This window comes from Alosa pseudoharengus, unplaced genomic scaffold (genome assembly GCF_046254945.1).
Source record: "Alosa pseudoharengus isolate Yale_2024_CS ecotype anadromous, Long Island Sound unplaced genomic scaffold, YU_APseudo_1.1 YU_APseudo_1.1_scf_16, whole genome shotgun sequence".
NCBI classification, from domain to species: domain Eukaryota; kingdom Metazoa; phylum Chordata; class Actinopteri; order Clupeiformes; family Clupeidae; genus Alosa; species Alosa pseudoharengus.
In genome coordinates, this window is record NW_027468630.1 from 1,474,143 (window position 1) to 1,494,221 (window position 20,079).

At 44.9% G+C, this 20,079-nt stretch overlaps 1 protein-coding gene across 1 annotated transcript in view; it reads right to left on the minus strand.

Moving 5' to 3' along the window:
• cdh11 (cadherin 11, type 2, OB-cadherin (osteoblast)) overlaps positions 1 to 18,482 on the minus strand; it is a 50,128-nt gene extending 31,646 nt beyond the window's left edge. The window contains exon 1 of the mRNA XM_076286647.1: positions 18,096 to 18,482. The gene's annotated coding sequence lies outside the window, so the exon portion shown is untranslated. The remainder of the gene's footprint in view (positions 1 to 18,095) is intronic.
• Between the last annotated feature and the right edge of the window lie 1,597 nt (positions 18,483 to 20,079).

Below are 20,079 nucleotides of genomic sequence, written 5' to 3' on the forward strand. Positions count from 1 at the left end.
TTTGTGACCTGCGAAAACTTGTACGTGTTCTTGATTAAATCCAATATGGCGGCCGAATCAATTACGATGACATCACAAGTCGACATCGGTCGGCCCTAAGGACCTCCAACAGTATTACTAGACACCACTAGTGCGTTTTAATTCTAAGCACAACTGCAGCTACAGGCCAAAAGGCATGTTTCTTAATTACAGCGCCCCCTAGAGGTCAAAGGTCACCAGATTTCTTGAGCGTCCCCCTGATTGGGTCCTGAGTCCATGTACTAAGTTTGGTTATGATAGGTGAATGGGTTGCTGAGATATGAGCTCACTTCCTGTTTGGCGGCTTCGCCGCAAACTTCGATTGGCTGTTACGCGCGAACGGTTTTAGTTCCTAAGACAAAAAGCAATGCATTAATGAGGCATGATCTGTAAATGATATCTGTGAAGTTTGGTGTCGATCGGACAAAATATGTGACCTGAGAGGACTTTTTAGTGTTTTTGATGAAATCCAATATGGCGGAAAATCCATCATGGCGGAAATTGACGTCATAGGGTGCGTTGAACTCGGCTTGGTCCAAGGATTCCAACGATACCTCATTTTTGACAATCGGCAATACGGGTCAAAAGTTACGTGCGTGAACGCACGTCCAACTTTGGCCTGTTGGTGGCGCTAGAGTGCTCTAGGTGCCATCATGAAACTTGGTGACATTAATCATGGGACTGTCCCTAATCAGTGTGCCAAATTTCACAACTTTTTCACCAGACGGTTCTATGGGCTGCCATTGACTTCAATGGCGGAATAATAATAATAATAATAAATATAGCTGCAAGCAGCAATGTGGGGGCCAAGCAGAGAGTTCAAAGCAGCATTTGTTCAGTTCAATACGCCGAATAGATTGGAGCCAGAAATTGCACACATTTGTTGCAGTGCAGAGCCTCCTTTGGAAAATCAGTCATTAAAAAGAGGTGGCCTGGAAAAAAAATAGGGGGTAATGGAATCAATTATTCCCTCCTGTGGCTTCTGCAGACACCAACACATTCCAGTCCAATGCTAAACTTACTGACACACAGATGTAGAACAGTTTATCTCTGGTGTCATACTTTCTCACACCCATTGGCAAACATATACCCCTATATGCCCCCACACCACACACACACACACACACACACACACACGCATTCATACACCCAAGAAACAACAAAAATAATCAACCCAACCAGCCATATCTAAGATATGACAGAGGAATGTATTTCTAGTGAAATTCCTTTTTTCTCTCTCCCTCTCCTCCTCTGGGCTAAATTCCTGGAACTTAGGCTAGTCATTGTGTGTTATTGTTAGCCTGAGACCACGTACGATTAATTTCTCTGCCAAATGAACTGTCCAGCCTGCTTTGGCATCGGTGGCAGGAGGCTTGATGGAGTGGCAGTATAAATGGTTTATATCATAGCTTTTGTCAAGCTCCCCTTTTTTCCCCCGGCGGCCCTCTTGTGTGGTAATTGAAAAGCGCAAGAGGGCGGTGAGGTGAGGTGGTGGCGGCAGACTCAATGGCTTTGCAGGCCTGGGTGACTGGATGACTGGCCGGCTAGATGGCTGGCTGGATGGCTGGGTGGCTGGGTTCGGCCGGAGCGTACAGATGACCTAGACTGGAGGAGCAGAGAAAATGGACCCTGAGCAAAAATACCCCCCCCTGGATGACTCTGACTCGCTCTAATGTCAAGTCATTACCAGGCTGGGAGTCTTGAGAGAGAGAAGGGGGGGGGGGGGGGCACTCTCATCTGTGGCCACCCAGCCGAGCTGCACTCTCCCTGGGGCAGAGGCCAGAGCGTGGCACGAGCAGGAGCGCGGGGCGCAGAGTGAGCGGGTTAATTGCAGCAAAAGGAGCAGGGGGGGCACGCTGAGGGAGGGGGGGGGGCACGCTGAGGGGGGGGGGGGGGTGCTGGGGGGGGTGGGGGGGGCACGCTGAGGGGGGGGGGGATGCTGAGGGGGGGAGGGGGCACGCTAAGGGAGCATCAAAAAAAGCAAGAAGGAATAAAAGAAAAAAGGGCTGACGACTGAGTGGTTCCGGGTTGCCATGGGAGATATTGAGGTCATGGAGGAGTGGTTTAGTGTCGGTGTCGTGTGTTTAGGAATCTCACTCAGGGTTGGGGGGGGGGGGGGGGGTTATGGAAGTGAGGAAATTGAAATAGAGGGGTTGAAGGTGGAAGGGGACAGTGGTAGTCCTAAATGGTTTGAGCAGGCCTTTAGAGTTCCGTGAGTCATGCTGCTTTCTTCTGTCCCACTTTTTTCTCTCTCTCTCTCTCAATCCCTCTCTCACACAGTCATGACATGACACCCACGCATACAAATAAACAAACACAGCCAGAAAGACAGACACACACACACACACACACACATACTTTAGTAGGTACACACCACCTGTGCAGAGAAACGTGCAAAACCCTAAGCAAAGTCTGAGAATTTCAAACTAGAAAGAAAGAAAAGAAAAGAAGACTCTGAAGCAATGAGTAATGATGCATCATGCATATCAGTGGTCTGCAACTACAGGGACAGACCTGTGCATGCATATCAGTGGTCTGCAACTACAGGGACAGACCTGTGCATGCATATCAGTGGTCTGCAACTACAGGGACAGACCTGTGCATGCATATCAGTGGTCTGCAACTACAGGGACAGACCTGTGCATGCATATCAGTGGTCTGCAACTACAGGGACAGACCTGTGCATGCATATCAGTGGTCTGCAACTACAGGGACAGACCTGTGCATGCATATCAGTGGTCTGCAACTACAGGGACAGACCTGTGCATGCATATCAGTGGTCTGCAACTACAGGGTCAGACCTGTGCATGCATATCAGTGGTCTGCAACTACAGGGACAGACCTGTGCATGCATATCAGTGGTCTGCAACTACAGGGACAGACCTGTGCATGCATATCAGTGGTCTGCAACTACAGGGACAGACCTGTGCATGCATATCAGTGGTCTGCAACTACAGGGACAGACCTGTGCATGCATATTAGTGGTCTGCAACTACAGGGACAGACCTGTGCATGCATATTAGTGGTCTGCAACTACAGGGACAGACCTGTGCATTCCAAATGGCCTCGTGCAGTTCTCCATTAACCACTGTTACCACAGCTCATCATTCACAGCACACACCACTGGGAACAAAGCACGCAACAGGGCAGGCACGCATCGGCCAGATCATGATCTTGTCTTTTTTTTAGTGCTGTCAGTTAAACGCGTTATTAACGGCGTTAACTGAAACCTTTTTTAACGGCGTCAATTTTTTTATCGCGAGATTAACGTTCATTTTGGTGTAACAAACTTTGTAGTTTTTTCACATGCTGTTGCAACAACTAGTAACGTTAGAACAACTACAGCACCACACCGATCTAGCCAGACCGGAAACTAAACAATACGCACTGACGAATGGAATGGAACAGAATGTTGTATGTGCTGCATACACGCCCCCTTTTAGGGGGAAGATGACTGATATGGAAATCTATGCTGCATCAAAGTGGAGAGTGAAACGTGCTTATAGTAAACTTACTAAATCTTGAAACAAACATGAATAAAAGGCACAAAATAAGGTTGGTGTAAGAGTTATCTGTGTGTTTATGGGATTAATGTGACCATGTTCCTATGTTTTGCTCTCTCTAGTTTACTAACAGGAGTGTCACGAATGTATCGATAGGCACAGTCAAACTGCCCGTGGCTGACTATAATTACAGTAAGTTCAGCAAGCTTAACTTTACATGTCATATTCAGTTAATAAAGTAACTTGCTTTGCTTTCATTTTAATCCCAATCAAGATAAACAATAATTGCTTTATTGTTAATATGGACTCCTGGAATTTTAATCATATGATAAAATATGTGATTAATCGTGATTAACTATAGGAATTCAGCGATTAATCGTGATTAAACATTTTAATCGTTTGACAGCACTACTTTTTTTGTATGATGTAAGCCTGAATTGACTGTCCAGTTGCCATTTCCATGGCAACCCGCTAAGCCGCAAATGGGAGATGAGAGACGATAAGAAGCTGAACGCCTCCAAGGACGCTGACGCACCGGAGCCTTCACCGGTTCAGCTCTGACCCCAACCGGCCTTCACAGAACACTTAACCGCTGGACAGATCGCTCCGATCCGACTCCCTTTGTAAACCATTAGTGGTAACAAATCTGGCAATGCCCTTGTGTCGGTCTATTGAATCTTTTCTCTGAGCCTATTCTTTAACACTTTTTTTATTTGTCAGCACCAGACTCAGATACAAAATTACACACTAGGAATTAAAATCCCAAGTCTTCAAAATGCTCAAATTCTCTGGCTGCTGTGATATCAATCCATTTTTTTTATTTTTTTTTATTTATGTATTTATTTTTTGATGTGAGGACTCTTAGCATGCATCTAGTAGAGCAATAACAAACAGAGAGAGTTAATAACACATCAGCGCGGAGCTGAGCCCAGTGAAACCTGGAGCTGATGCCACCGTAAGCCCCCTCATGTCCCACTAGCCGCCCCCGTTGGCATCTCAGATGTGTGCTTCTCGTGGTGAGCCCCCTCATGTCCCACTAGCAGCCCCCGTTGGCATCTCAGATGTGTGCTTCTCGTGGTGAGCCTCTCACATGGCTGCAGCTGCCTGGAAGGCTCCTCAAGCGTCTCGGCCAACAAAGCTGAGTGCACTACCGCTAGGCACACACAAATAATGAAAGTGAATGGGAGACTCTGCAGGGGGGGCAGCGCTGTGTGTGTGTGCGTGTGTGTGTGTGTGTGTGTGTGTGTGTGTGTGTGTGTGTGTGTGTGTGTGTCTTTGGGGTGAGGGGGTGGACTGATGGGAAATGGCCGTTTTGCCTGCGCATGAAAAGACAGCCATTTTACATCACAGAGAACAGCAGCCAGGTTGTTTGTTCTGTATTAGTGTGTGTTTGGTGGTGGTGGTGGTGGGGTGTGGGTGGTCTGTTGGGACCTGAGAGGGTGTGTTACGAGCGCAAGGGATAGGGTGATGTGGGGGGGGGGGGGTCTGGTTTGAGTAGGGGTGATGTGGGGGGGGGGGGGGTTGAGTAGGGGTCAGAGGAGATAGGAGCAGCAGGAGCTGATCCCCCCATTACGAGTTCCCCGGTTACGACGCCTGTCTGACTGTCATGTAAATGAACGTCCCCTTGCTCTCTGTCTAGGGCCTGTGTCCTTGTCGCCGTGACAGGTGCTGTTCAGCCCACCGATGTTTCCACTGAACAGGCCATTACTGTCCCCCTTCCTGCGCCAGTTGTGGTGCTAATGTCTAACAGGCTAATTAGAAAGGAAAACGGCTATCCCCCATAACAAGACATCTACTAGCGTGCCACCCACGAAGACAGACTCGTATACAGTAGAGGGCTGGTTGTGCCTAATAGCAAGAGTCATTCCAGTAATGGTGGAATTGTATTGCCCGCTGTTTTTAAATCAAAACAATTAAACATTTAGGACTAAAAGCACGCTCGTGGCCCACAACTATTTACAACCGGACGTGTTCAACAGAGAGAGAGAGAGAAAGAGAGAGAGAGAGAGAGAGAGAGAGAGAGAGAGAGAGAAAGAGAGAGAGAGAGGGAAAAGGGCAAAAAATGAAATCCCTGAACGAGCAGAATTTACAGAGGGTGTGAAATTAACTGGAACCTGGCTTCAAACCAATCCAGCAAAGTCTAAAAATGCCTTAATGCACTTTCCAAGTGGTCGGAGAGAATGAGTGAGTTAGAGAGAGGGAGAGAAAGAGCAAGAGTGAGGGGAGAGGTAGAGAGGGGGAAATTACCCCACAGGCTCTGCAGATATGGAAAAGCCATCTCATCTTAGACAAACAGCCCCGCAGCTAAAAATCAAAATGGCTTCTGTGCAGTGACTGTACTGTCTGCATGCCTGCTGCAGAGAAAGTCAAGAAGTCAAGCCCCCTCCTGTTTAAAGTGTGTGGCAGCATGAATACACACACACGGACACACACACACACAGCTCTGGAAAAAATGAAGAGAGTTGGCAGTCATATTACAAAAATAAGAGAGCACTGAAAATTTGAATATGACCATTAACTCATTCGAGTGTCACTCAGCAACCGTAGGATGACATCAGAAAAATGTGCAGTGGTCTCTTATTTTTTTTCCAGAGTTGTACAGTATATACTAGGATAGGAACTAGGATATAACTAGTATTACTCCAGACACAATGAGTGTCACCTCGTCTGAAATCAGAGTGAACACACTGGCCGCATTCCTTTGAGGCTAATTTTGGCCGTGACCACTCAGTGAGCACACCATGATAAAGTTTGACATCAGCACATCTTAAACCAGGGGACCCATGGTAGGTGCATAGAGGAAAAGCACGTACTCAGAGAAACGTTCGTCTCTTTCACTCAAAGCTTTGGTTTGTGGGAAAAAAGCAAGACAAGCAGCATCTGCTGACTAGCACGGGCTTGATGCAACACAAGGTGACAGCACCATTTTTACACTCCATATTGGTATCCAATCTTGAAGGTGTAAGGGGGTTTGTGTGTGTGTGTGTGTGTATGTGTGTGTGTGTGTGTTGGGCTGCGGGGGGTATAAACCCGGACACTGGTCCAGGGTGGCCTGGGGGTTTGAATCTGCCATTGTCAATGTCTGATAAAGAGATTAAGGCCCTGTGAAAAGAGGAGGGGTCAAATCGGCCAGCATCAGAGATTTCAGGATAAAAAGGGCCATTGTGTCACTGGTACACATCCTGTTTTCTCCCAGACACTTGACAACCAAAACAGCGCACAACAGAATTCCTGTGTCAAACAAAACACTCCTTGTGCTCCCCAAAGGTTTATCTCCCTCATTTACAAATGCATGCCTTTGTGACCGCACGGATCCCTATTAGCAAAACTACTAGAGGCAGAACTAAATAAATTATTCAGCGATTTCCCGGCATTTTTTGATGGTCTTTTGGGAGAAAAAGCGAGGACAAAAAAGTCCCTGGCAGCATTATCGAATGACTGAATACTCTTTTTTGGGAAATAAGTCAATTAGAAAAAATGTGCAGTGAAACCATGTGCTAGCAGATTTTTCCTTCCCAGCCTTTGTGTGCCATTCCCTTTGAGAGTCTTCTGTGGATACAATCTGCACGTCAAAGAGAGAGAATCCATTTGAGTAGGCCACCAGATGTTCTAATGCAATGGCGTTCACACACATACAAACTCACACACACACACTTGCTCACACCCACGCATAGAAATAAACAAACACAGCCAGAAAGACAGACAGACACACACACACACACACACACACACACATACAAAGGCTTCTCTGGCTTGTTTTCTTTCTTTCCTTCTTTCTCTTTTACAGTCTATTCACTGTTATTGATTTTCACCCACACTTTTCCAATTCAGTCCTTTTAAATGCATACCACTCCCCACACATATTACAATATATATTTACATTTCAATGCAATCAAGTTAGTCGCCAGTTCCAAATTGTAAATACTGATGAAAAAACAAGAGGGAAACAAAGACAGAAGGTCATTTGCATATGCATTCATGCCAGTCACATCGTGACGGGGTGGGAAGGATCATGTTGCACATAACGGATTCCTGTTTGCCACATTTTGTAGTCCTGCACAACCTGCAGCTTATCGAGCCCTGAGCGTTATTTTTGTTTTATAATTCATGTGAGACGGCTTTCCTGCCTGGAGACATGCACACGGACCTCGGAGAGATCACTCAGACAAGGTTCTGAATAGCAAAAAAAACAGGCCAAAAAGGAGAGGATTTTATCGGTGGAAGGGCAGGCAGTGGCTATGGCACCATTACAGCTGATTCACCACATTTATGGGGCATTTCCTCCGACACGCTCACTTATCACACATGGTCATGAACTATGGATACATCTTCACAACAAACCCCGTAAAAAAGGACAAAAAACACCTGCACCTGGAAATAGAACCAGTAGTCTTATCTCCTAAGCCTTCCCTGCTTGTCCCGCAAAAGGGCTTATATTATTTTCTCCATTTTGCTTGCTGTATTCAGATAGAAAGACTGGGTCGTCCCTTATCACCCGCAAATGGCCAAGTCAACAGCCATCTTTAATTAAATGATACATATCAGAGACATGTGACCAAGAATCAACCATCATGTGATCCCATTTAAAGCGAGAAATAGCCATGAGATCGGGGCTGGGCTGATAAACATGTGCAGTGGGAGCCGTCAGCAGCCACCGGGATGGCGACATGCGGGGCTCGTTCACCCTTTGAAAATATGTTGACACCCTGCTGAGATGGCGTGAGCGCTCTCCCTCCCTTCTGGGTGACTTCTGGGTGACTGCCTTAATGCCGAGGCACCCGCTAAGCTGTCAGCATCCTGAAATCCCATCATCAAAACCACCGCGCTTAGTCACTAGATTGCTACACTCATCTTGCATGGCACCATCAAGTGCATTTTCTTCCCCTCTGCCCCCCTTTCTCTCTCTCTCTCTATCTCTCTCTCCCTCCCTCTCCTTTCCTCTCCCTCAATTTCATTCTCTCTCTCTCTCTCTCTCTCTCTCTCTCACTTTCTAATCTTGTGGTTGGAGATGGAGAGAGCTCAAGACAGACAGGGTGAGAAGAGGCCGATGAGGTGCTAACTAGACATGAAAGAAGAAGCGCTGGTGGCCTGAGATGAATTCTAACCATGGCTCGTCCAGACTCAACGGCTGTGAACGGGTTGATGTTGAACAAGAGAGAGGAAGTATGAGGACAGAAGTACTGTTTCCATATGTGTAGGCATGTGTACAGTAGCTGTGTATTAGACGTAACATTTATGACATATGACAATGTTTTGTGCAAAAAAGAAAAAAAAACAGTGTATTAACTGCACCTGTGTATTAACCACAGTTTATTATGACCGCCGCGCAGCGAAGCGGCGGTCATATAGGTTTAGTCAGATTTTTTTTTTTTTTTCTTTTTCGCATGCCCAAATTTCTGTCAATGATTCCCGGGACACTGAAAGACCGGGGTACACGAAACTTGGTGGGCATGTAACCCCACATGGATAGCATGGAACCATCGTTTTTCGTTTTGATCTGTAGCCCCCCCGCTGGTCTGGACCCCCCAAAAGGAGGGTAGGGCAGACACAGTTTTCTGTGAATATCTCGAAAACCGTAGGGTTTAGGAGGACCATTTTTTTTTGTATGTTGATCTCAAGGGGCCATGTCAACCCATTCCATAACCACTCATTTCATGTATAGCGCCACCTAGTTAAACATTACTTTAATGTGTCACAAATTGTATTTAGTATCTAGATATATATATACATGTCTTTGCATATGTATGCAGGAGAGGCAGAGGAGAAAATAAGTGTTCTGTATAAGAGACGTACAAGACTGAGAGCTAAGATGGAGAGAGAGATAAACTGTGCCAGATAGAAAACAGCAGAAATGGCGGGCAGGAAGAGGGTGACCTGAGGAGAGGAGAAGAGAAGAGAAGAGAAGAGAAGAGAAGAGAAGAAGAGAAGAGTAGAGAAGAGAAGAGAAGAGAAGAGAAGAGTAGAGAAGAGAATAGAAGAGAGGAGAAGAGAAGAGTAGAGAAGAGTAGAGAAGAGTAGAGAAGAGAAGAGTAGAGAAGAGTAGAGAAGAGAGAAGAGAAGACCAGAGCAGAGAGAGGTGAGCTGAGGAAGGGAGGATAGGAGGCAGGCAGGCAGGCAGGCGGGCTGGGTTGGTGGTGAGATGGATGGCGGGGGAAAAGTTCAGAATCTTTTATTACTGCCCGTCTGACATTTAGAGTCTAGCGCAGAGGAGCCAAGTTGGATGGCGGCGCTCTTGACCTTCCCTTCATTACACGCGCCACGGACACTCTGCCACATTAAATATTGAAAACATGTGAAGGTGTGGGTTTATGGAGCCACAATGGAGGCAGTGCTAGCGGAGAGAGAGAGAGAGAGAGAGAGAGAGAGAGAGAGAGAGAGAGAGAGAGAGAGAGAGAGGAGAGGCAGAGGGGGAGATACCGCACAGAGACAAGAGCTGGTCACTTTGTTGACCTGTTAAGAGCTGCCATTCTAAGAGCTGGTCACTTTGTTGACCTGTTAAGAGCTGGCATTCTAAGAGCTGGAAGGTTTTCATCCTGCAATCAAGCCCAGCATCCTATTCCCTGCAAGCCTGCCATCACCCTGACTTCCCCTCGATTGTTTCACACTGCGCTTGTTTTTACAGATAATTGAGGAGACTGCATGGGAGACGAGCTGACAAAGAAAAGCAACAAGAGTTTGTGTGTGTGTGTGTGTGTGTGTGTGTGTGTGTGTGTGTGTGTGTGTGTGAAACGATGAAAAAAGGAAAGAAAACATCAGAAACAAAAGAATACATGAACTAAAGCGATTCCGCCGCTTTAATCCCCCACGATAGGCCCAGTTCCTCTCAACCTCTCGTACTCCTCTCACAAGCGGCGACGACGAGGAACAGATAAACAATTAAAAATGCGACAACACAACACAATGATTAACACGGGCCGTGTCCCATTCCATGTCTGCTTTCAAAAGTACGACAGAAAATTACAACAACAAGCAGGTTGGTGATTCATAGTGTGCCTTCCCAAGTCTTTCATTATCCTCCCGACTTAATTAGACCACAGAAGTACGAGTATGCATCTCAGTGAAAAGTTTAATTGTGCTGAATCTTACACTGCCAATAGCCTTTCACGGGATAAAAAGGGAAGAGTTAGAGTGAACATTAGCTGATTATGCAAATTCGTCACCATATGCCACCAGATAATGAACGAACCTTGTGCACTTAACACTCTGATTGCAGGCTATGGGTGATTTGCAAATTAAAAAGATGTTAGTTCAAGGGAGGGTGGATGAGCTGTCTACATTTAGAACGCACTCACACTAACTGCTGTTTAGAGGAGGGGGACAAAAAAGGGGGAAATAGCCCGTCACACTGGCCACGTCCATTTGGTCTCACTCACTCTTTCTCTCTGTCTCTCTCTCTCTCTCTCTCTCTCTCTCTCTCTCTCTCTTTCTCTCTGTCTCTCTCTCTCTCTCTCTCTCTCTCTCTCTCTCTCCCTCTCCCTCTCTCTCTCTCTCTCTCTCTCTCCCTCTCTCTCTCTCTCTCTCTCTCTCCCTCTCTCTCTCTCTCTCTCTCTCTCTCTCTCTCCCTCTCTCTCTCTCTCTCTCTCTCTCTCTCCCTCTCTCTCTCTCTCTCTCTCTCTCCCTCTCTCTCTCTCTCTCTCTCCCTCTCTCTCTCTCTCTCTCTCTCTCTCTCTCTCTCTCCCTCCTTTCCACTTTCTGTGTCCTGCTTTTTTTTCTATTCTCCATTTTACAAGGTCTATTTAGGGGGAGGTGGAACAGTTCCTCTGTTCCTATTGTGTGTGTGTGTGTGTGTGTGTGTGTGTGTGTGTGTGTGTGTGTGTGTGTGTGTGCATCCATGCGTGTGTGTGTGTGTGTGTGCACAGCAGAGGTGGGGTGTTGTTTGGTGAAACCAGCAATTAGCTTTATTACAGATGCAGAAAGAGTCTAATGGTGTGTCTTATCGCTAATCAATTCCCCTCTGTTCACACCACACGCACTAACCCATTCCAAAGAAAGAGACCATAACAAGGCAACCGCCGACCTCCACCAAACCAGAAAGGCTACTGGACAACCACAGCACAGTTAGACTAACTCAGCCCTACACCACAGCACAGTTAGACTAACTCAGCTCTACACCACAGCACAGTTAGACTAACTCAGCCCTACACCACAGCACAGTTAGACTAACTCAGCCCTACACCACAGCACAGTTAGACTAACTCAGCCCTACACCACAGCAGTTAGACTAACTCAGCCCTACAACACACCAGTTAGACTAACTCAGCCCTACACCACATCACAGTTAGACTAACTCAGCTACACCACATCACAGTAGACTAACTCAGCTACACCACAGCAGTTAGACTAACTCAGCCCTACACCACATCACAGTTAGACTAACTCAGCTACACCACATCACAGTAGACTAACTCAGCCCTACACCACAGCACAGTTAGACTAACTTAGCTACACCACATATGTACGTGGTGTTTTTCAGTCAGCAGGACACTACTAAGTAAAACATCAGTGGTCTGGGATCATAAGATGGCTGCCGTGGATTTACTTGTTTGGCTTTATGGGCAGTGAAAAGGCTCCATTGTCGCAGGGAGCTGTTGTGCTCTCTGTGAGCTCATCTGTGTAATCTTATTACAAGTAGCAGAGGGCTGGAAGCTGTGCCGAGGATCTGGTTGATGTGCTGGCTGGACAGTGCCTGCACCATCTCAGCAGGGCAGTCCCTGCCAATGAGCACTATAGCCAATGTACTGGGGGATGTGAGCAGGCAGAGGCTAGCAGAATAAGTGCTTTGACTTGACAAGTGGTCTGTGTGAGTCTGACGTCAAAAACAATTTAGAGATATAAGATATCATTTTGTACTGTATGTATTTGTTTATTTAGGTGTGTGTGTGTGTGTGTGTGTGTGTGTGTGTGTGTGTGTGTGTGTGTGTGTGACATGTCTGCACTGCAATGTGCTTGCTCTGCATGATATCTCCACTGCTCTGTTATTTGTATATATCAAGAGCTACGCTCTACATGTTGTGTTTGTTTCTTGTCAGAGGTCAGTCAGACATAACTCAAGAAGAGAAAATGCCTTTCACGGCCATTCCACAAGAAGTTTATATCAACGGCGCAGCACTGTGAATCGCACATTGACATAGACATACATCTAGAACAAGGTGGAGGGTGAGCAATTTGTTCAAGCTCTAGAGGGGTTAGAATAAGCAATGAATTCGAAATGCCAGAAAATGTCAGGATTTTCCATGGGGCTTTCATAGGTGTATGTAAGTTGTTAAAAATACTAGTAAAGAAGTTGTAATAAAATAGCCGATCTTTTTTTTACAGAGATTGAGAAAAAAGTAGAAAAAGAGAGAGGGAGGGAGAGAGGAGGGGAGGGGGTATCATGCCACATCAATTAGACACACTGTCTGCAGTGTAGACACACCAAACAGCAAGGCGGCCCAATGAGGCAGAAACTGACTCAAGCTGAAAAGCTGCTGGCATATGTCCACTTTCATGGGCTCCATGCTTCCAGGGTCTACTTCTGGAAGACTTTAATAAGTAAACGTTAGGAAATGTGCAACTCTGCTAAATAAAGAAAAAAAAAGAATAGTATGTTTGTGGTAAGAAAGAAAGAAGAGAAAAAAGAGAAAGAAATGATTAAACACACACACACACACACACACACACATGTATTAAACCAAGCCCCAGCATCAGCTGTGAAACAGATTTCAGCTCCCATTAAAGACCAAAGATATGCCTCCATGAGCAGACACATTCTTATGCAACTGCTGGCTTGCCCTGAATACACTCTACCACCCAATGTGTCCTCCCCGATAAAGCAGGAGGAATCAGAATGAGCCTCAAAGCGTCTGGAGATACCCGTGTGCAAATTCTGCAATACTATGCCACTTAGACCAGCAGAAGGAAATTCAGCAGTCACTCTCTCTCTCTCTCTCTGTCTCTCTCTCTCTCTCTCTCTCTCTCTCTCTCTCTCTCTTAATATATGTGTGTGTGTGTGTGTGTGTGTGTGTGTGTGTGTGTGTGTGTGTGTGTGTATGTGTGTGTGTGTGTGTGTGTGTGTAATGTCTAATAATGTCTAAATGGCGATGGGGAAGTACTACATGTTTTTTTCCGCTCCATAGCGATCACTGACAAATTGTGTTCTTTCCTGAGGCTGAGAAAGCTTATGAACAGTGCTTTAAACAGTACCTTATTAAGAAAAAAAGTTCTTGTCTTTTAGACAAAAACAGTTTTCGGCATGATGTGGTGGTAATTAAAACAAATGATGTCTCAATCTGATCTTGAGTGAGCAATGTTATACCATGTTGATGAAAACAGACTCTCCTATGCCTGCTGATCAGATGTGTGGTACTCGACTGAAGAGAATATTCAGAGAATTTCTTTGAGTCACAGCTGTAGCTCAAAAGAGGAACACACACACACACATGTACTACATACATATACATGCATGACTCTTCTATCCTGTCTTCATGTACACACACATGTATACAGTACATGCATGACTCTTCTATCCTGTCTTCATGTACACACACATGTATACAGTATGTCACGTGTGCTCATTTCTGTGCTGTCCCTTTTGTTAGCATAAATAGTCTATTTCTGAATGAGACCCTCCAGGTTAAGTTGTCATGTTTATTCACGGTTATATTTATCCTTATTACACGCTTAACTACACAGACGATACGTCAGATCTACATTCCCCTACAGTAGCCACTTGTTACGGTGGACCATATATTTTTATACTCTATCTAAAAATTACTACATTAATTACCTGAAAAACCAACCCTATAGCCTAACACATGGCCATCCTGTGAGAGGGCTCCTATGCTTCACATAGGCTGCTAACACACAAACATGACAACCTCACAAACTGCGCTAAAAATGAGCATAAGAGCCAATGGTTGTGTGAGTGTGGATTATTGATACAATAAAATGGGAATCCATCAAATGACAGTTAGGGGTAGAGGGTCTATTCTTTTCAGGCTGGTTAATTGCTCCTCTTCAGCATGAGCAAATGTATTAGGCGACACCCACGCTGTGATTAGTGTGCCAGTAACCGTCAGTGGGCCACAGAGAGGCTTCGAGTAAATGAAGCTGTTATTCCCTTGCTCAGTGTCAAGTACACTATTAATAAGCCTTCAGGGGAAAAAAATTAATGATTTAATTTCCCCCCACAAACACCCTTCCTATCCGGCGGTACTCCTGACAGCTACAGGAGGCAGGAAGTTAAACTGTATACATGCTGGCCCATGAACAAGTGTAACATTAGAGGAAGTTAATTGTGTCGTTTCCATTTATTCATTTTAGGCGACACTTTTAGCCAAAGCGACTTGCAGAACATGGGCGGCTGTGTTTTCCCATTATACTATATGTGCTCCCACATCTGGTATTGTTGCAAGTTACTACAAGTTGAGCAACAGGAAACCAGCTGGTTGATCATGTATCATCCTTGTATACATCAGGAGTGAATTATTTTCTTTTGCACTCTTATTTCCTAGTGTAATGAAATAAAATTTTTGAGGCTAATAGTTGTGTCGGACACATGTGCGTAGTACAGCACAGCCTGTGTTTTGTTACTCTTATTGTTGCGACACCTGAACCCATTGTTGAGAGAGAGAGAGAGAGAGAGAGAGAGAGAGAGACAGAGACAGAGACAGCAATCTGCATGCAAGCTGACTGCAAACAGGCCCTGTCAAAGACACAAAGCAAACATGTGTCTACAGACAGGAACGTGGAAGCCTTTGCCCAAACTGCCAAGAAAAAGGGCTTCAAACCTAAAAATAAATAAATAAAACGCATCTCCTTTTCTTAACCTCACAGACACAGAGCTGACACAATCAGGGAGCCCAACCCAAACAGTGACATGAGCACAGAGCCAATAAACAATGGCTAGGATGTCTTGACCTGTCGAGGCATAACGCGGCGACACGATCTGACATATTAGCCGAGAGGGCATCACCTTTTAGGGTTGCGAGAGATGTGTCAGAGTCACTAATCCGATGGGTCATTGTGCCGTCTGGGCTTGTCACATCACTATGAGACTTGCTATGGTCCATGTGCCGCGCATCTATGAATAGAAATCCTTGCTATGGGGCAAGCCATGAATCAGAGAGACCTGGAATTATATCTCCTGTCTGGCTGGTCACATGTTGGCCGTGGGCAACTTAAAACACGTTCATTGGGGGAATACACAGAAATGACAGTGATGTCAAGAAAGGAACTGATTAAATATCTGACCTGTGGGTTTTAAACTGTTGTTGACCCTGAATTTATACAGGTTTTTTTTTCTTTTTTCCCACTTGCAGTGAAGTAGAAGAAAACAAGACAAAGAAAGGAAGGAAAACAAGTACGAAAAAGAAAGAAACCTTGAGAACTTCTCTCCCCTAGTCAAAGTAACAAATGCCTTTATTTAATGAAAATTATTGAGTCTCTTCCTCTATCGACCCACAGTAACGTGGCATTGAAATAGCTGCACAGTGCAGGAAACTCACTCTTCATTTTCCTCTCTCTCTCTCTCTCTCTCTCCCTCTCACCCTCTCTGTCTCCAGACAACTCAAAGGTGGTAATGTGACACCGAAGGTAACAGAAGCCACTGACTAGAAAGATGTTAATCCTGACAAAGTGGCACGGCATTAGCCCGAGCCTCTGTTAGATTGAATTTTGCATCCCAGGAGACCATGGGCAGCAGTGGCGGTGGCAGTCCATCTTTTTGAGTGGCCCTGAGAGACAGCCATGTGGTGAGTAAACTGGGCCTGGCCTACAAAGAACAACAGCACCCTCTATTGAACACCTCTGACACTTTTTATACTTAACGTTCTCTCTCTCTCTCTCTCCCTTTCTCCCTCTGTGTGTGTGTGCTATTCTCTTTTTTCTTTGTTAGAATTCTGTCCTTCTGAAAGAAACTAAGTAACTGTTCCCATATCTCAGGAGTAAGCCAAGTCGCAGCAAGTAGGCCTAAACTAACTCGCCTCAGGGCTTTAGTATCTTCTCAGAGAAACCAGCGGCAAACAGCGAAAATAAACTTTGAGATTCAAATAAGTTAAAAGGCATTTTGTCTGTTCTGTCATACTGGGCTAAAAGGTTTATGAAGTCTTACCCATAATGTATTAAACACCGAGGTAAAAAAAAAAAAAAAAAACATTCCGTGAGACAAACAACCTTGGGTATGTTTAAGGTGAGCAGCATCTCTTCAGTCCAACATCAACACGTAGTCATCAAGAATATTCACACGGCAAAATTATGATATATATATACAGTATATATAAACAGCATTTATGCCATTCGGTCGAATACGATTATTCTTGCAGTTGTGACTGCGACAGCTGGCACGTAATAAAGGCAGTGGACGGTTTTGCGCACCCCAACGCTTTTTTTCCTTTTCAGAGAATCTGTGTTTGCACAGTTCATATCAGCAGAGCTGATTTTTGTTTGGACCCTGTGCGTAATCTGCTCTTTTCTCTTGCTATCATCCGGTTCTGTTTCGCTCTGATAGAGAAAACAACCTCTAATAAATGAGCTACAATAACAGCTATGTAGAAGTATGGTAAAAAAATGTAGGCTATAGCCTACGATGCTTATGACCAATAAGGATTCGAAATAGACATACTCTTGTCCTGACTGCATCAGCAGTGAATTCGGCACCGCGTAAATACAGTTTATAAGAATTGCAGACAAGTTGAGATGTGTCGGTAAGCCACTGAAGGGCAGAGCTGCTCACGTTTACAGCATCACGTTTCATATCCTCTAATTGAGATGCAAGGCACCACGATTTTTACACCGATTTACATCGAAGTGTTGAGGACATATTTACAATTAAGACGAACTTAAATGCATGTATGACGTGGTCTGCAGAAAATACATCTTGATAATTAGACATAACAGAATATGAAAAATAGGCGAAAACGTTTTAAGGACGGTGGTTTACAAATGCGATTTGCATTAGCCTACGATTAACACCAGTTTATGTCAGAATACTTCGACTACCTCTGCAATATTATCGAATATGAATATAGGCTATATTTTCGTGTAGCCTACCTTGAATGTCATTCCTTAGGGGCACACAAACAACACGTCTCACTGCCGACAACCACAAGCCTTAAAAGTTATTCCAATTTCAGTGATGTTTTCTAAGTCTTCTTAGTCTCTGAAAGCTCCGTTGACTCTTAGAACAAGTTTAGATCTGGATTTTATTTCATTTTTTAAGTTGCCCGAATTAGAGTGAATGATTTGAGAGGAAAAGTTAATCACATCGCACATCGTTGGTAGCCTGTGAGTGTGTGAGGGAGTGGGGACAGAAATTTATCCTCAAGATTGCTCCGTGATATTCATTCATTTGCAATAGCCTGTTTCAAAACACAACCAGAACTATAGCCAAGGCTACTCCGTTAGTGAATCCTTCATATGGAGGGTTTTAATACAACGGGTGGTTCAAATAGAAAAGGGAATTCTTCCATTAAACATTTTCCTAGAGTTGTTTCTTTCACACTCTATCCTCTCTGAATATTACATTCGTTATGCACAACACGAACTCAATGACAACGAACAAAATGAAAAAGAAAACTTAACAAAAGTGCCTCTTACCTTGACGCTTAATCAGACACAACGGTGTCTGTCCAGTGATTGCCCCATTAGCGGCTGTAGACGGACTCTACTCTTTTGACAGGCAACATCAACATCCCACAAGACAGTCTTTGTATTACTACTCCAGATTCAGGGCGCTCTTTTTCCCAAAGCCAGTTCTACATCAAGGAGAAGAAAATCGAGAAGCTGGTAAAAATATGAAGTATTCTGAAGAACGGCGCGCCGAGGCGCAAAGGGCGACAATCAAAGGAGATTATAGAGAGGAATAAAAACAGTAGCATCCCCCTGCGATCAATCCAGTGCGGGCAGTCAGGATCGCGCGTCCTCTCTCGCTCCTTAGCGAAATGGAATGAAACCCGTGGCAATGCAATGCGCGCAGGATGTGCCTTGCCGCCGGTGACAAACTAGTCAGCCCCCTCTCCCTTCGTTGCTAGATGGAAGCGGTCTCTCATCTGTCGTACGGTCCCAGTCTCAGCTCAAGACGAGCTCAATGGTTAAACCGCGCTCGGGAACATCCATCCAATCAAAACAGGCGGATGGTAGCAAAGCCCTCCCTAGGGACCAAAGAGCCTACTCAGAGCGAAAGATTGTGGCAAAACACCATCTTGTGAGGATACCCGAACAAAATAGTTGAATGCAAGCAAGACACTGGTGCTGACCAGTTGTGCTATGTCTGAATATAACGGGAAGTGCATAGTAACCTCAATGGAGATCTGTTTTGTTTGTATATGTCTTGCACTGAAGTGATATTTCTGTCACTGCAGCGCATTACTTTAAAATTGTAACATTGTAGGCCATGACGAAATTTATTTTATTATTTTTCAAATGGTCACATATTTCGCGCCCCCCCTCTCTCTCTCTATCAGTCAAATTTCTCTCTTTCTCTCAGTCCCTCTTCTCCATTATACCATGGATGGAGCTTAGCCTAGATTGTTTAACCGATGACAGATATTCAAAAATCCATAGATTCTTTCAGCAAACATGTACTCAACAGCAAACCTTCTGAGTAGAGTAAGAAAGAAAGAAATAGTGTTAGTGTGTGTGTGTGTGTGGGGGGGGGGGGGTCAGCCATTGCCCCTCAGAACGTATCATCATCTAACTCCTACTTTGTAATTAGGGTTTCAATTACTTCAGAACGACTGAAGCTACTCAGCTCCCAGTGCCTGCCATTGTGTATTGTTGCCCAAAAGACCCTTCATGACTTCTAAAACTACAACAATATGTGACCTGTCACTGGTGTCCTTTTGGGGACCAATCTATACGAGCCAAGGACAGCCTGGAGCCACGATATGCCATTCTGTTTGTCAAGCCTCCATAAAGAGCTTGTCCAATGGTGAATGACATTGTTTTGCATTAGTCATATCTTTACAAAGGCATTGGCACAATGGGGAAAAAATAAGATTTTTTTTCCAATTCAAATGGAAAAGCCAGATTCCAAGTAAAACTCAACATTGCAATTTAATTGCAGCAATTATGATTATGCAACTGCATTGTGCATATTTTTTTTTTGGACAGAGCAACAGTAGGTCCTTCCACCCCACCACCACCCATTGCTCTATACTTCTGTCTCAAGAGGAGGATAAAAAGTCTCCAAACTGATAATGCACACTCCTGCCAGTGGCCTGTGGATAGAGAGAACAATCAATTCTGTCAGATCATTAGCCTGCCTAATAATGGAATCAGGCTGTCGCAGTGGCAGTGGATCCACTGCATCCCTTTTTAGCACTAACTCCTAGAAGTGTGAAGGGAGAGACAGAGAGAGAGAGAGAGAGAGAGATGGAAATGAGAAAAGAAGAAAAACAGGTCACTAAAGTGGAAATGACACTGCAAGATGACAAAGCAATCAAGCGTGTACCAGGTTTTAATCAGCTCCCCAAACAGCCGCATATTTGCCAACAGTTAAAGACAACATAATTTCCCCCTCTCTTAAATCACACTGCGTGGGAATCATGTTCTCTTCTTCCCTTGCTAGTGCCTTGGAGAG